We start from the raw sequence: 15727 nt of genomic DNA on the forward strand, positions 1-15727 counted from the left end.
ATTAGAAATTATGAGAAGGATAGAAACTGTTCCAAAATGTTGTGTTCAACAAATTGAGAAAATTATCAATTGTTAGTTTTGTAAGGTTATCATTCCTATTCTGTTATGGCTTGGAAAACATTAGTTTTTGATTATTTATTCCCGACGTTTTGGTCCGTTTGGGATCCTTTTCAATGGTTAAAACTTTATGAAATCCTTGAAAAAGGTCCCAAGCGGACCGAAACGTCGCGGTTGCGAGCACCATTAGCAAATATATATATCTTCTAACTTTTATAACTAAACTCAACACGATGAAAATGAATATAATAGCATTATATTACAAATCCTAAAGCATTATTGAACCCGTAAGCAGTTATGCTGTTGTATTTTGCACAATACGTTGTGAAAACATCGCCTGTTCTACACAAATCAGCGCTGGTAGCGGTGGCCAATTTCTGGAAAATTGAGTATTTTTATTTACTCATGTGAGTGTAGAATTAGCATTTAAGTTAAAATACACATTAATAAAAACCAAAAAAAAAAAAAAATTTACTCATGTATTATTTCTTCTGGAACACATTTTTTTTAATATCTACAAAATTTTCATAAGAAATCATAGCTGCACCCTTTTGGAAATGACGAAGTCTTTTCAAAACTAACTCAGAACTTCCTTCATGATTTCCTTCAACATTTTCTCCAGTAGGACATAATGAAAATCCGTTCGAAGATTTTTTGTAAATGTCAACATAATGTTTTCCATGGCTAATTGGAGTTCTTTCTGTGATTAATCATTCAGTTTGTCTTTGCTCATTAACAATCTTGAGATGTCGTGGAGTTTTATTTTCCAAAAAATAAACCTTCAGTTGTATTTTTCTGAGTACATCGTTGCCGGGATTCCCCAACATACAGAAGGATCCTTGCAAAAATTCTTGGAGGTGTTTACGTAAGAGCCTTGAAACTATCACTAGAGGAAACCCTCGAGGTATCTTTGTAAAAATTCCTGAAAGAAACCTCTGGAGAAATTATTAAAGAATTTTCTAAAGATATTTCCGAAGAACTCAGAAATAATGAAATTCTTGGAAAAATCGTGAATGAATTTCTGGACGAGTTGCTGAAATGTATACAAAAAGAAATGTCTGGAGGGATCTATAAAGGAGTTTCTTGAGGAATTCGTGATGCCTTCCATGAGGGAAACCTGGGGAATTCCGAAAGAGTCTTTCCTGTGTGAATTCCTGCAGGATTCCCTGGAGAAATGTCTGAAAGCACTTCTAGCATTTATGTACTTATATTTTCATAGTAAGTCATAGTCAGTCTTGTTAGAGATCACAGTCATTTGACATTCGCCACACAAGAAATCAAACTACTGTACGAAACAAAAATGTCAAACGGATGCACTTCAATACGACAGCGTTTTCGGAGACGGTTCGGCTTTTGTTATTCCAGTCTTTTTTTTTTCCTCCCCTGTCGGGGAAATTAAGCCACTGCGTCCAATAGGCTGAACTTTTGTGGCATGTCCCGTTTTGATATTCGCATCTAGCCAGCTAATTACCATGTGTCAAGTAATCAGCTACTGCCACGACGCGTCGTCTCCCAGTCAGGTGCAATGGAATTGATAAACTCCAAGACCTTCCCAGGTTTTGCAGACCAGTCTCACTGGGTTGCAAGCAACCACTATTTAGAAATATTTGTCTGCGCGTGTATATAGCACCACAACTGCAAAGCAGATGTTCCGAGGTTTCACGTTCCGTATTACAGAAACAACAGATATCACTCTGAATATGGCCAATATTTTTCAAGTGATACCTGCTCGGGCAGTGTCCAGTTACTAGGCCAGTGTATGTACATAGAGCTCTCTTGTTGAGCTCTAAGAGCTTTTTGGTTTTATAAGCATTTGGTGTTATAAATCGTTTTGACTGATTGCAATTTTTGACATCCATCCAATTGGATATCACCCTCTGCTCAGCCCAGCGTTTCAGATCCATTTTAATTGTACAGTTTGATATACCACAGAATGGTTCTGGGCCAGCAAACTGTAAATTGGAACCACTTTTAGCAAGCTCGTCTGCCATTTCATTCCCTTCAATGCCACAGTGACCTGGAACCCAGTATAAGTTTACTGAATTCCCTTGGCACAGCCTGCGCAGTGAAAGAATGCATTCCCAGACAAGCTTTGAAGTACATTTGTAAGCGCACAATGCTTTTAGTGCAGCTTGACTATCTGAGAAAATACAAATATTTGCATATCTGTATTTTCTCTCAAGGGAGATATTTGCGCATTTCAAAATAGCAAGAATCTCTGCTTGAAACACCGTAGGATAGTGTCCCATCGCCACTGAAATTTGTATTCCAGGGCCGTAGATTTCTGCTCCCGTTTTTATTCCAACTTTTGAGCCATCTGTATAGAATTTGATTGACCCTTGACGAACAGTGGGACCTCCGACTTCCCAATCTGCACGAGTTGTTTCGTGCAACTTGTAAGGAACATCATGGTTCTCCTCAGGTTTCATCCAGTCTTTAATCATTTTCAATACTGGCCTATTTTGAAAGTATTGTGAAATGCTCAGGTGACCTACAAGATCACCTGGCATAAACATTTCAACTCGTTCAAGTCTCAGCAATTCCTTTTCTGCTTCTAATTGCACGTACTCGTGCAAAGGTAGCAGATTGAGAATCGCATCTAAAGCTTTTGATGGAGTGCTTCGCATCGCTCCTGTAACAGCAATGGACGCAAGACGTTGAATTTTGGCAAGCTTTGTTTGTGTGATAGCCTCTTTCGTTTTTGGCCACCAGACAAACGAAGCATACGTCACTTTTGGGCGGATTATGGCAGTATAAATCCACATTATCAGTTTTGGTTTCAAGCCCCACTTCCTGCCAATAGTTTTGGAGCATAACCAGAACGCACTTGTTGCCTTACCGATCACGGACTCAATTTGAGCATTCCAGTTCAGTTTAGCATCCAGTATCAAACCTAAGTATTTGACTCGATCACTAGGATGAATTTGTATCCCTCCAAGCCGAAAAGCTTTTAGGTTGATCTTCCTTCTCCTAGTGAAAGGGACAATTACGACTTTTGACGGGTTGATGCTAAGGCCCTCCTTAAGGACAAACGTCTTCAGATCCCGCTTCAACAGTGCATCTGAACTTCAGACGCACAAATCTCAAGAAGCAAGCTTTAAACTACAGTGCCTTTTATTATTCTGTTCTTGCTCACTTGTAATAAGCTTAAAATAAGAAGATCAGGTGCGCTGGTTTTGTTTACGAAGAGATTTGTGCTTTCGAAATCGTGAGTAGGTGCCAAAGCCGGCCATTGTGGCGGCCATATTGGGATTCTAACAAGTCTGTCCTTAATACACCATGAATGTGTATAGTTTAGGGCCCTTTGCATTCTCTCCGAAACAGTCCTCTCACTATTATGACTATATCGTCTGCAAAGCCCACAACTTCGAAACCTTTTTCCTTCAAGCTTCTTAGAAGATCGTCTACAACTAAGGACCACAATAGTGGTGAGAGGACTCCTCCTTGAGGGCAACCTTTCGTTGCCCTTACTGTTATAGAAGAACTTCCCAGCTCAGAGGTGATTTCTCTTTTTGCAAGCACAGTATAAATCCAATGTATGATACATTGGTCGAAGTTTTTCTTCTCCATGGAATGAATAGGAGGCATTATCAAATGCTCCTTCTATGTCTAAAAAGGCGCATAGAGCTATTTCTTTTGCTGAAAACGTTTTTTCCACTTTTGTTACTAGCGAATGAAGTGCTGTAACCGTTGACTTACCAGATTGATAAGCAAACTGGAAGTCCGATAGGGGATGGTCTTTTATGTAAGAAGAATTGATAAAATCCTTCAAAACCTTTTCCATAGTCTTCAACAAAACTGAAGAAAGACTAATTGGCCTGTATGCTTTGGGATGCGTCTTGTCTCGCTTCCCCTTTTTTGGTATAAAGATAACTTTTACAAGTCTCCATTTTGATGGAACGTAATTCAATCTTAAACTAGCCTTGAACATCTCAATTAGTGATGGTACCAACACCGCTTCTCCATTTTGAATCAGTGCTGGAAATATTCCATCAACTCCTGCAGATTTAAAAGGCTGAAAAGATCTAATTGCATTTTCCACTCTGGCCTTCGTGAAGATTTCATCAGCTAAATCTGAGGTGGTGTTTATTGTCCTAGTTGACTCCGAAGAGTTTATACTAGGACATCCTTCACCTTCCAGAGATATAGTATCATTGGAATCCACACTTAGAACCGAACCCGGAAAATGGGTTTCCATCATCAAATCCAAAGTTTCACGAGGAGTTTTGGTAAAAGCTCCATCGTCGCGCTTCAGGTTTCCCAATTCATTTGAATGATCTTTTGCGAGCGTTTTCTGTAGTCTTGCAACTACAGGAGTGCTGTTTATGTTTTCACATGTCAGCATCCAAGACTTTCTTTTAGATTTTCGTATTTCGTTGTTGTACTCAGTCAGGGCTTTCCTGTACTGAGTCCAATCTCCCGTTTGTTTCGCTCTATTGAACATTTTACGAGAAAATTTTCTAAGGCGATCCAGTTTAACACCCAAAAGGCCAACGTCATTTTTGGCATCAAATTTTCACATTGAAAAATTCATAACTCTGTTGAATTTTAACCAATCGTAATGAAATTTTGTGACAAGATCCAGTTTTTATTCTAGTTTCGATAAAATGGGACAAACAATTTAAAATCCGGATTGTTCCGGAATTATTCCGGAATCCCTTGGGGTACCAACGTTATGCCATTTGGGGTATTTGTATCAAAACTATTTTTTTCTCTATGAAACTACTTTGAAACATTGAGAAAAATTAAAACCTTATCGAAGCTGATTCGATCAGTAAATTTTTTGAATATTTGGAGTTCCTCTGGATGTTCCTAGACTCTTTGGAAGGTCCCCGGGGGAACCTGTAGTAGAGGCCACTTGAAATTTCACTCCAAATCATATCATGCGACAGCTCTTTCTTCATGATTTTCCGTGAATAGGCTACTCATGGCTATAAAAAGGGTCATCGACCACTATGGTCACTTCCGGAACCTCCGGGGTGCCCTGGCGGAACCTGTAGTAGAGGACACATGCATTTTTTCTGCAAAATATACCGTGCGGCAGCTCTTTCTTCATGATTTTCCATAAATAGGACATCCATGGCTATAAAAAGGGTCATCGACCGCTTTGGCCACTTCCGGAACCTCCGGAGTGCCCTGGCGGAACCTGTAGTGGAGGGCAAATGCAATTTTACTCCGAAATATACCGTGCGACAGCTCTTTCTTCATGATTTTCCGTGAATAGGACATCCATGGCTGTAAAAAGGGTCATTGGCCACTTTGGTCACTTCCGGAACCTCCGAGGCGCCCTGGCGGAACCTGCAGTAGAGGACACATGCATTTTTTCTGCAAAATATACCGTACGACAGCTCTTTCTTCATGATTTTCGGTGGTTGAGATTCTCATATCTATGAAAAGGGTCATCGACCACGTTGGCCACTTTCGGAACCTCCAGGGTACCCTGGCGGAACCTGTAGTAGAGGACACATGCGTTTATACACCAAAACATACCGTGCAGCAGCTCTTTCTTCATGAATTTCCCTGAATAGGATTCTCATGACTATAACAAGGTCCATTGGTCACATTGCCCACTTTTGGAACCTCTGGGGTGTCCAGGCGTACGCTCCGGTAGTGGATACTTGCATTTTTACTTCAAAATATACCGTTCGACAGCTCTTTCATCCTCATTTTCGGTGATTTTTTTTAGTTTTTTTTTTTTTGGTATTTGTGAATTTTAACTTAATCCTAATTCTTCGCACCTTTTCGGTGATTGGGATTCTCATAGCTATAGAGTAGTCAACTGCTCTGGCGAAACCTGTACAGTCATGACTCGCTGGTTGGGGGCTTAATAGTTGGGTGGCTTTTTAGTTGGGGCCCCGTTAGTTGAGCTGGCAGCCAACTAAAAAGTACCTGGATGTCATAATTCAATGTCAAACTGAAAATGACAACCAATCTGTAATTCCGAGGGGCGAGCTAATGAGTTTTTGGTTGCTTAAACTTTACTGATAATCGAGAAAAAATTTCTATTTCATATTTCTTAAAAAAAAAGAATATGTACAATTACTTCGAAACAAATGCAAAACATCGTCAATCTTTATTTTGTCGATCATTGAAAGTGTTTGTGCTTGCTTTTGGTCCGGGTGGTTTCATAAACTTCTATATTTTCACTTCACCGACTGAAAATGAGTGAAAATAATTATTTCTCGCATTGGCCATATATGTATCTTGCAAAACGTATCAGTTTTGCTCTAAATGTATAACAAATTGATTTTTTTTTTGCTTCCAACCTAAACATGATTTAAAAAAAACAATGCGCACGCCCCTTGTGCTGCTGTCACTTCACCCAACTAGCGAATCGAATTCGTTGGTTGGGTGGAGGTTGTGGCTCAACGAGCGGGTTCCGACTGTAGTAGATGACACATGTATGTTATCTTCAAGATATACCGTACAACAGCTCTTTCATCATGGTTCTCTGTGAATATGATTTCCATAGCTATGGGAAAAGTCAAATGGTACCACTTCCGTCATTTCCTAGATGTTCTGGTGGAACATGTTGTAGATGACATTTGTTTTTGTTTCAATATATACCGTGCAACAACTATTTCTTCCAGGTTTTTGAGCATAGGATTCACATGACTATAAAAAGCATCATTGATTACTTAGACCAGAATAGATGATCGGATAACATTTGATTACATCGTTTGAATTTAAGATTCCAAAGTTATCAAAACAAGCAGCAGAATTTGCTTTCAAAATCATTTTATCCAGTTTTAATTTCACTATTTATGCACAATTTAAATAAATAAGCATCTAAATCAGTTCAAATCGTATCGTAGGGATATCATTTTATTCATTCCTGATATTCTTAAAAACTTGCGGAACCAGCTTTCGTTATCAAAGTAAACACAAAGACCCTGCAAACATCTTCATACACACTAAGCAAAAATCACCGACGATAATATTTTACCGAAATCTCAACCGTTAAGTTTTTTTATCGGAGAAATTCGGTGACGTTTACCGAACTTCGTTAAAATTTGACAGATAAACGATAACATTTTACCGAAATTTGGTAATTTTTACAGAATTTCGGTAAAATACCATTACCGAACGTTCAGCTGTTGAGATTTCGGTAAAAATTACCGAACGCGGCTAGCTGTGTACGTTGTACTTGTAAGGAGGAAACTAAAACGTAAAACTTGTCCTGCATAAATACAACGAAAATTCCTTAATTCTCAATTGAATTCGGTTCCAGCCATAGTCATCGCATGCGAATCATCCGATGGAACAAAACTGTTGCTATCCAGGAAAATTTTAAAGAAAGATCTGTGGATATAAGAATTCCACAGGCAGAAAATAATGAAAAAAGAGCTGCCACATGATATGTTTAGGTGTATAAATGCATGTGTCCTCTACTACAGGTTCCGCCAGGGCACTGTGGAGGTTCCGGAAGTGGCCAACGGGGTCGATGACCCTTTTCATAGATATGAGAATCTCAATCACCGAAAATCATGAAGAAAAAGCTGTCGCACGGTATATTTTGCAGAAAAAATGCATGTGTCCTCTACTGCAGGTTCCGCCAGGGCACCCCGGAGCTTCCGGAAGTGACCAAAGTGGCCATTGACCCTTTTTACAGCCATGGATGTCCTATTCCCGGAAAATCATGAAGAAAGAGCTGTCGCACGGTATATTTCGGAGTAAAAATGTATGTGTCCTCCACTACAGGCTCCGCCAGGGCACCCCGGAGGTTCCGGAAGTGGCCATAGTGGTCGATGACCCTTTTTATAGCCATGAGTAGCCTATTCACGGAAAATCATGAAGAAAGAGCTGTCGCATGATATGATTTGGAGTGAAATTTCAAGTGGCCTCTACTACAGGTTCCCCCGGGGACCTTCCAGAGAGTCTAGGAACATCCAGAGGAACTCCAAATATTCAAAAAAAAATACTGATCGAATCAGCTTCGATAAGGTTTTAATTTTTCTCAATGTTTCAAAGTAGTTTCATAGAGAAAAAAATAGTTTTGATACAAATACCCCAAATGGCATAACGTTGGTACCCCAAGGGAATCCGGAATAATTCCGGAACAATCCGGATTTTGAATTGTTTGTCCCATTTTATCAAAACTAGAATAAAAACTGGATCTTGTCACAAAATTTCATTACGATTGGTTAAAATTCAACAGAGTTATGAATTTTTCAATGTGAAAATTTGATGCCAAAAATGACGTTGGCCTTTTGGGTGTTAAAGTTCCACCATGGCACGTCTCTATTAGAAGACGATTGTATGGTGGGACAACTTCCGTTGTAGCAAGCATTTACCCTTTGAGAAAATGATTCCAACTTTTGGGTTGAATCAATAGTTTCTCCCATTGTAAATGAATGCGTATTCAACAATTCTACATATTGATCCCAGTTTGTCCTCCTGAGATTTCTAAATGCGGTTCTAGAGTAATCTCCACCACTCCAATTGAAGATTATGTGTTTATGATCAGATAGAGAAATCTCATCTGACACGTGCCAGTTTGTGATCTTGTCAAAGATTGCAGCATTGCACAGTGTTAGATCCAAGACCTCTTGTCTGATTACATTTGAGAAAGTAGGTTTATCACCATTATTGCAAATGTCTATATTGTTGGAAGACAGATATTCTAATAGTGACTCACCTCGACTGTTAATATCCGTACTACCCCAAACCGTGTGATGCGCATTGGCGTCACAGCCAATGATAAACGATTTGTTGTTTTCTTTACAGAATTGAACAAATGATGCGATCTCAGGAGGAGGTACCTCAGGAACATCAACAGGAAAGTAAGCTGAAGCCACAGCGATCTCAGTTTTACCTCTAGTGGTTGGTACCTCTACCATGACCGCAACAATGTCCTTTCTGATAAACTCTGTAATAGGATAGCATTTTAACGTTTTGCGTACTAAGACAGCGGTTCTGGGAGAATCTTGTTGCTCATCATAAAATAGTTTACTATTTTGTGTCAGAACACCAAGAATCTTTCGTTTGTTGGACCACGGCTCTTGAATAAGCGCCACTTCCAGTCCTTCTTTTTTAAACCTTCGACTCAACACAGCAGAAGCACCTTTTGCGTGATGAAGGTTTACCTGTACGAACTTAATTCCTGCCATAAAAAAAAATTTCATTTACCCACTTTTATTAAGCCTCGGAATTGAGACGTAAGAAAAGTGGCCGATTATCCCGGAGACAAATAAGGTCCACTGCGTCATTGCTCCGTTTAACACAGTAAGGGCAACATACTTTGGAGGGTGCCCTGGTACTCCACAGGCTCCGTTCACGGTTAAGTTTTTATTAGACCCCCCTAACCATTCATTCCTAGGCACGGTACGCTTAACACCATGAATTAGGGATCGCTTGTTTGGTGGACTTTTACCACCGGATTAGGCAATCCGTAGTGATATTCTTAGCCAGTTGAGGTAACTGCTACCGCCACTACACGGCTATCCTGTCTTATTCCATAATGAGAGCTGTGTTGGCCAAAGGTGTGTCGTATTCAATGCAACATGCAAGAATAAACTAATATTAACATTCATAATCGGAATTGGCTGTAAATCTATGCGAAAAGCTTGAATTAGACAAATGTCATCGTGTCAGACGATATTGATTTGACGCTTTTTTATGTTTGTTGAACTTCGTACCACCGCTCGTGTTGTGTGTAAGAGGTAACGGTAGCGCACGAATGTAACAAAGCAAGCTGACACCCTACTGCGGCAACGAAATGAAGGTAGTGAAAAGTGTCGAATGTTTACAAGACTGGTCATAGTAAGTCACAGTGACTTCTGTGTAACCAAAACCTGCGCTGCCGTGACTTTTCTGTGATATGTGTGTTGCTTGGAAGAATGCCTGTAAGACTTTTTGTAAGAATTCATGATGAAAACTCTGAGTAACCTCCTGAAGAAACTGTTAGAGGGATTCCTGAAAAATGTTTAGACAATTTCTTGAAGGAATTCCAAGTCAATTTTTTGGAGAAACTTCTACTCAAAATTCAAAAGAAATTCAAGTATAAGTCCAAGAATAATCGTTGGAAGAAACGCTTAAGGCATTTTCGGGGGATATCTGAAGGAGTCCCTTGACAATTTTTTGAAGAATCCCTGCAGGAATTCTTGTAAAAAAACCTTGGAGGAATTTTGGAACTAATCTAAGAAGGAATTCCTGTAAAAATGCCAGGAAGAAACCCTGGAGGAATCTTTGGAGGAACTCCAGGAGAAGTTTTTGAAAATATACCTGAAGAAATTTCTGATTGAATTCCTGGAGCAATCCTTGGAAGAAAATCTGAAGGAATCCCTAGATGAACTCTGGGAGAAATTTGAAAAGCTCCTGTAGGAACCCTTGAAAGAATTTCTGCAGGAAAAATCTCTTTAGAAATTCCTGGATAAATCCCTGAAGCAATTTCTGGAAGAATCTCAAGAGGAAATCCTGGAGCAACGCCTAGAGGAAATTCTGGAAAAATTCCTGGCGGAATATCTGGTGATGACCATGGGGGACTCACTTGAGAAGTTCTTGAAGAAATTCCTGGAGGAATGCCTGGCATTTCTAAAATAAATTCTGGAGGAATACTGATGAACTTTCCGAAGATATTCCTTGAGAAATTTCTAAAGAAAACTCTGAAGGAATGTTTGTAGGAAGTCCTGAAAGAATTTCTGGAGGATTTTTTTTTGAGTAAATCCTAGAGGAATTCTTGGAGGAATTCTGGAGGAGTCTCTGGAATTCTTGGATGAACTCCTTGAGAAATGCTTGGAAGAATTCCTTGATTAAATTCTGAATGATTTTTTTTCTATTTCTGGAGATATGTCTTGATCATTTCCTGGAGGAACATCAGAAGGAATTTCTGAAAAAAAAATCAGGAGCGATTCCTTGAGCAATTCTTGAAGAAATTCCTGAAGGAGTTCATGGAGGAATTTCTGGAAAAAAATCTGGCGGAATTCCTGGAAGAACTCCGGGAGGAATGCCTGGAAGAGACCCTGGAGGAATGCCTGAAAGTATTTCTGGAGAAATGCCTGGAGAAATTCCTGAAGGAACGCCTAGAGCAATATCTGGAGGAATCTATAGAAAAATTACCGAAAGAATCTCTAAGGTTCGACCCACTGCACCACCATGGGTTCTCAGGACTGAAAGGAAGGAATCTCTAAAGGAATCTTTCTTGGAGAAATCTCTGCGTAAATTCTCGAAAGAATCCATGAAGGATTTTTTGGAGGAAACCTTGGAGGAATCTCTGGAGCAATTCCTGGAAAAATCACTAAAGGAATTCAAAAAGAAATCCCAGATGAATGGATGAATTCCTTGAGAAATCCCTGAAGGTATCCCTTGATCCCAGAGGAATTCCAGGAGGGATCGCTAAAGGAATTTCCGGAGGAATCCCTGGAAGATTTTTAAAGGAATCTCCGCAGGAATTCGCAAAGGAATCCTTGGAGAAATTCCTCAAGCAATCCCTGGAGGAATTTTCGGAGGAAACCCTTGGGAAATTCCAGAAGGAATCCCGAAAGAATTCCTGAAGAAATTCATGGAGGAATTTCTTCAGGAATTCCCAGCAGAAAGTACTGAAGAAATCACAGAAGGAATTCTTGGAGAAATCCTGAAGCAATCCTAGGAAGAGTTCGTAGAGAAACTCCTGGAGAAATCTCTGTAGCAGTTCCTGAAGGAAGCCATGGAGGAATTCCTGAAGAAACCACAGAAGGAATTCCGGAAGAAATCCCGAGAGGAATTCCTACACGGTTACAAAATTCACTTATTTTCTTTGGCTTGAAAAGTGGAACAACACAAAAATTTTGTAAATTGTGTGTACCTTGCTCATTTTAGAGTAACATTTTCTTAGCGTGTAAGAAAATCCCTAAACAGTTCCTGGAGGAAGTCGTGGATTAATTCCTGGGGAAATTTCTGAAGAAATCCCAGAAGGAATTCATTAGGAATTTTTCAAAATAATCCCCGAAGTTGTTGCAGAGAAAATCACAGAAGGATTTCCTGAAGAACCCCATATAGGAATCCCGGAAGCAGTCCCATGAGGAGTTCCTTAGGAAATTCCATGTCAGTAGTAACTTCTGAACGAATCAATGAAGAAATCCTTGGATGGCCTCCTAAAGTTTGTTCAAAATTTCTAAGAAAATACTGGATGAGCTAATTTTTGATCAAAGTTATTGGTGCAATTACTAAGAATTATTGAAGGAATATATGGAGATATCTCTGAAGAAATCTCTGAGGAGGAATACCTTCAGAAATACCTTGAAGGATTTCTGGGGAAATTCTTCAAGGAATCCTCGAAAAAAGCACTGGAACAATCACCGGAGGAACCTCTAAAGATATCCCAGGACAAATTCGAAGGAACCTTCTGGTGATTTCCCTAGAGGAATTTTTGAAGGAATCTCTGGAGGAATCCATGATAGAATCACAGATGTAGGATATGGGAATATTCCTGGAGGAATTCATCGATGTATCCTTGCAGAAGTAGCTGTCTGAAGGAATCGTGGGAGGAATTCCTGTAGCATTTCTTGGAACAAGCCCTGAAACAAATAATATCTGGAACCACGCAAGACGTCCATGGAGGAATTCACGAAGGAATCATTCCTGGAGAAGTCCCTTGAGGAATTTCTGAAGAAATTCCTGGAGATGTTTCTAAAGAAATACCTAGGAAATTCTGAAGGTGTCGCTGAAGGAATCCGTGATGAAATCCCAATACAATTTTTGCTCTTAACATGACTTTGCTCCAATTGAATACAAGTGAAAATTTGTAAATTCTGAGCTACTACACTCTATTGCAGTTCTAGAAAGTCCTTTTATTTCTATGCCGGAAACGATTTCGAGAAAAGTTTGATACTTATTAATAAAATACTAAATCGTTAGAATAGTTTATTTCCTGAGATAATGTTTGGAACTCTGAATTATTGATAATCTTGAGTTGGCACGAATTAAAAGAAAAAATATGAGGAGGGAGGCACAGCCCCTGCCCCCCACTGACTACGCCCATGAGCAATTATCTGAGAAAAACTATGAGTAATAAGAATCCGTTTCATTTATAGAAGAATTTACGTAGTTGGAAATCATACATACAGAGTTGCTTGACGTTTTTATTCATCTGCCGGGCACGTTTTTCAACAACTTTTCGAGCCTTCAAGAATCAAAATGTTTGGTTAAACTATAACATCGATAAGTTCATTGATAGCTTATTACATAGCTCAACAACATTCGAGAATCTTGAACTGTCTTTCCTCTTCCATGCATCCCAGCAGCTTTAGGAGTTTATCGTCTTGCCAACTGTGTCCCATTTCAAACTTCTCCAGAAGAAAAGATCAAAATTCCAGTACATATCGGTTTCGAGTTAACGCCAATCCAGATTATTATCAAGTAGGTAGATATCCCCCTCGTAGTTCCAAGAGGACATTGGTTTTCCATTCGCAAACTTATTCTCTTGCTTGTGAGCTGCATATGGCATCACCGACCGACCAACCGGTTCGTAAAGCAAACGTTTAACTTTTGACAGGCTGTAATTTTCATTTAAAAGTCGGAAGTTCTACTTCTGGAGCAGTGCGAGGGTAGGTGGGGTCCGGAGTATAGCCGGAAGACATCAAGAGGGATAATCCTCTGTCCTCCTCTCGATGAGCTTGTGGTAGTGTAATGAATATTCATAAATTTCCTACTAGGATTTGTTCACTGACTCCGTACCCTAGCCTAGTCCTGTATGTGCAATTTCGAAACTAGTGTCCTGGTCGGTTTGATTTTATAAGCTCCTGTCTTCTCCGACGGTGGAACCAAGCAGCGCCGATATTGCTGCCTAGCGTGTGTAAACATGGGAGATTTTCTGGGGTTTGGAAGATGTGCTGCCCACACTTGAATGGAAACGGGATTAGGGTCGGACATGTTTACAGATGCTAATGATTGTTGAGAAAGCGATAGTCAAATCTCTATGTCAGGCGCATCCGGCGGAAGGAATGATTGGAATAAAATATACTTCTATCCAGGATTGAAAGAAGGAGGAAGTTGTGAAATATTCGGGAGTGTATGAGTAAATTAATATGGACATCCTTCGGGAAGTGATTGGGTAAGATGGAGCAATAATTCTAGTTTACAGCAATCTTGAAAACGGCGAGTTGAGGTCTACCAAAATTTGATTCTACTGGGAAAACTTGTAATAAAAAGGCACAGAATGTTGCTAATTGACAAATTGAGAGATGAAATTTGTGAAAAAAATCGCATTCTGGTGGGATTTGAACCCATGACTCCATATTCGCTAGACCGGTGCTTTAACCAACTAAGCCACAGAACAAGTATCGATTCTACGGAATAGAAAGCCCAAATGACTCCGAAGCCACACCGTGAACACTCCTTTTTTCACAATCCCATCTCACTTCTGGCTTAGATGCCAACCCACAACACACTCGACATGATTCTGTCTCGAAAAATCTTCCGGTCAACGCGTTTGTATTTATTTCTTCCGAGGTCCTCACTTCCAATCTTCGAAGAAATTGCTGATATATAACAGTGATCTGTAGTTATCCTCCAATTATCCTCCACGAAAAAATGCACATTTGTAAGGTTCCCTGGAGGATAACTACAGATCCTCATCCTCCAAAGGTTTTTGGTGTTTTAGCGTAAAACTAAAAACGCTAAACGATAGATCGATTGATTTCCAATCATTTGGCATAAAAAAATATTTAGATGTGGGGGAAATTGACGGAAATTTGAGTAAAATTAATTTCCCCATATAAAATAAATTGCCTGTTGTAGTGTTCCCTGGAGGATAAGTACAAAAGGTTATCCTCCAGATGTTTTACACATTTAATTGCAAAAATAAGAACGTTAATCGAAAGATCATAAAAAAATCTTTCGAAACAGTAAAAAAAAGTATTACTTTTTATTAAATATAGTCGGAAAAAGCTCTTTCCAAAAATCAGACCAACTGCGTAGAACAAAATTAATTCAACGTTGTAAGGTTCTGTTTGGAGGATAACTACAGAAATGCTATAAAAATGCAATCAATCACATTATAAGTAAAAAATGATAGTTTTTAGTCAAAAACTAGTTCAATACTGAATTTGTTCCATTGTTTGAACTATTATTTACTACTATTCATAAGCAATTTGATAATAAACTTAATTCTACAGGGAATTTTGCAAGCAAGAATTTTATAGCAGCAATATTTGTTCCCAAATCAAAATCTTAAGACTCTGATTAACATTTTAAAACCATTAACTATCCAATAAACCTCAAAAACCTTTGGAGGATAGAACATTTTGAAGTCTCAAGACATAACAAAATTATTTAAGGATTTATTCTTAAGACTTTGATTAGCATTTTATAACTTATTAACTATTAAATACATCCTCCAATCATTGGAGGATAGAATATTACAAAGTATCAAGACATGACCAATTTATTTAAGGAGGAGGATCGAAAATAGTTTGATGTCTCAAGACGTGACAAATTTGTATCGGGATTGATTCTTGAGACTCTGACTACAATTTAATGCCTTTATCTGGGGGATAGTTGATCAGCGGGATGAAATTGAACACAATGGGATCCACGTCCTTCAACCGGTAAGGATGCTACAATTATGTTTTAATGGAAGAACTTTTGACGTGATTAAATTGTGTAAACATATCTTATGCCAATTGAGTCAGATTTTACATAAATGTATCGACTTTTTTGGAGGTAAAAATACTGTCTTTTATAAAATCGCCTC

General features: G+C 39.1%; 1 protein-coding gene across 13 annotated transcripts in view; it reads left to right on the top strand.

Moving 5' to 3' along the window:
* The window catches only part of LOC109422356 (heterogeneous nuclear ribonucleoprotein L), a 946335-nt gene that overhangs the window by 718361 nt on the left and 212247 nt on the right, over window positions 1-15727 (top strand). The window lies entirely within an intron of this gene.

This window comes from Aedes albopictus, chromosome 3, assembly GCF_035046485.1.
Source record: "Aedes albopictus strain Foshan chromosome 3, AalbF5, whole genome shotgun sequence".
Lineage (NCBI taxonomy): Eukaryota > Metazoa > Arthropoda > Insecta > Diptera > Culicidae > Aedes > Aedes albopictus.